The following is a 2,798-nucleotide window of genomic DNA, read 5'->3' as shown; positions in this document are numbered from 1 at the left end:
TAGCACTGGCCTAGCAGGCACTGAGCCACCACTGACCACACAACCACAAACAGCAGCCACGCACCTAGCACTGGCCTAGCAGGCACTGAGCCACCACTGACCTCACAACCACAAACAGCAGCCACGCACCTAGCACTGGCCTAGCAGGCACTGAGCCACCACTGACCTCACAACCACCAACAGCAGCCACGCACCTAGCACTGGCCTAGCAGGCACTGAGCCACCACTTACTTTACAACCACAAACAGCAGCCACGCACCTAGCACTGGCCTAGCAGGCACTGAGCTACAAGTGACCACACAATTGAAAACAGCACCCACGCACCTAGCACTGGCCTAGCAGGCACTGAGCCACCACTGACCTCACAATTGAAAACAGCATCCACGCACCTAGCACTGGCCTAGCAGGCACTGAGCCACCACTGACCTCACAACCACAAACAGCAGCCACGCACCTAGCACTGGCCTAGCAGGCACTGAGCCACCACGGACCTCACAACCACCAACAGCAGCCACGCACCTAGCACTGGCCTAGCAGGCACTGAGCCACCACTGACCTCACAACCAGAAACAGCAGCCACGCACCTAGCACTGGCCTAGCAGGCACTGAGCCACCACTGACCACACAACCACAAACAGCACCCACGCACCTAGCACTGGCCTAGCAGGCACTGAGCCACCACTGACCTCACAACCACAACCAGCACCCACGCACCTAGCACTGGCCTAGCAGGCACTGAGCCACCACTGACCTCACAACCACAAACAGCACCCACGCACCTAGCACTGGCCTAGCAGGCACTGAGCCACCACTGACCTCACAACCACAAACAGCACCCACGCACCTAGCACTGGCCTAGCAGGCACTGAGCCACCACTGACCTCACAACCACAAACAGCACCCACGCACCTAGCACTGGCCTAGCAGGCACTGAGCCACAAGTGACCTCACAACTGAAAACAGCACCCACGCACCTAGCACTGGCCTAGCAGGCACTGAGCCACCACTGACCCCACAACCACAAACAGCACCCACGCACCTAGCACTGGCCTAGCAGGCACTGAGCCACCACTGACCACACAACCACAAACAGCACCCACGCACCTAGCACTGGCCTAGCAGGCACTGAGCCACCACTGACCTCACAACCACAAACAGCAGCCACGCACATAGCACTGGCCTAGCAGGCACTGAGCCACCACAGACCTCACAATTGAAAACAGCACCCACGCACCTAGCACTGGCCTAGCAGGCCCTGAGCCACCACTGACCTCACAACCACAAACAGCACCCACGCACCTAGCACTGGCCTAGCAGGCACTGAGCCACAAGTGACCTCACAACCACAAACAGCAGCCACGCAACTAGCACTGGCCTAGCAGGCACTGAGCCACCACTGACCACACAACCACAAACAGCAGCCACGCACCTAGCACTGGCCTAGCAGGCACTGAGCCACCACTGACCTCACAACCACAAACAGCAGCCACGCACCTAGCACTGGCCTAGCAGGCACTGAGCTACAAGTGACCTCACAATTGAAAACAGCACCCACGCACCTAGCACTGGCCTAGCAGGCACTGAGCCACCACGGACCTCACAACCACCAACAGCAGCCACGCACCTAGCACTGGCCTAGCAGGCACTGAGCCACCACTGACCTCACAATTGGAAACAGCAGCCACGCAACTAGCACTGGCCTAGCAGGCACTGAGCCACCACTGACCTCACAACCACAAACAGCACCCACGCACCTAGCACTGGCCTAGCAGGCACTGAGCCACCACTGACCTCACAACCACCAACAGCAGCCACGCAACTAGCACTGGCCTAGCAGGCACTGAGCCACCACTGACCTCACAATTGAAAACAGCACCCACGCACCTAGCACTGGCCTAGCAGGCACTGAACCACAAGTGACCTCACAATTGAAAACAGCAGCCACGCACCTAGCACTGGCCTAGCAGGCACTGAGCCACCACTGACCTCACAATTGAAAACAGCACCCACGCACCTAGCACTGGCCTAGCAGGCACTGAGCCACCACTGACCCCACAACCACAAACAGCACCCACGCACCTAGCACTGGCATAGCAGGCACTGAGCCACCACTGACCACACAACCACAAACAGCACCCACGCACCTAGCACTGGCCTAGCAGGCACTGAGCCACAAGTGACCTCACAAACACAAACAGCATCCACGCACCTAGCACTGGCCTAGCAGGCACTGAGCCACCACTGACCTCACAACCACAAACAGCACCCACGCACCTAGCACTGGCCTAGCAGGCCCTGAGCCACCACTGACCTCACAACCACAAACAGCACCCACGCACCTAGCACTGGCCTAGCAGGCACTGAGCCACCACTGACCCCACAACCACAAACAGCACCCACGCACCTAGCACTGGCCTAGCAGGCACTGAGCCACCACTGACCACACAACCACAAACAGCACCCACGCACCTAGCACTGGCCTAGCAGGCACTGAGCCACAAGTGACCTCACAAACACAAACAGCAGCCACGCACATAGCACTGGCCTAGCAGGCACTAGCCACCACTGACCTCACAATTGAAAACAGCACCCACGCACCTAGCACTGGCCTAGCAGGCACTGAGCCACCACTGACCTCACAACCACCAACAGCAGCCACGCACCTAGCACTGGCCTAGCAGGCACTGAGCCACAAGTGACCTCACAACCACAAACAGCAGCCACGCAACTAGCACTGGCCTAGCAGGCACTGAGCCACCACTGACCACACAACCACAAACAGCAGCCACGCACCTAGC

This window comes from Apteryx mantelli, chromosome 11, assembly GCF_036417845.1.
Source record: "Apteryx mantelli isolate bAptMan1 chromosome 11, bAptMan1.hap1, whole genome shotgun sequence".
In the NCBI taxonomy this organism is placed as follows: Eukaryota; Metazoa; Chordata; class Aves; order Apterygiformes; family Apterygidae; genus Apteryx; species Apteryx mantelli.
This window is presented reverse-complemented; position numbering follows the sequence as displayed.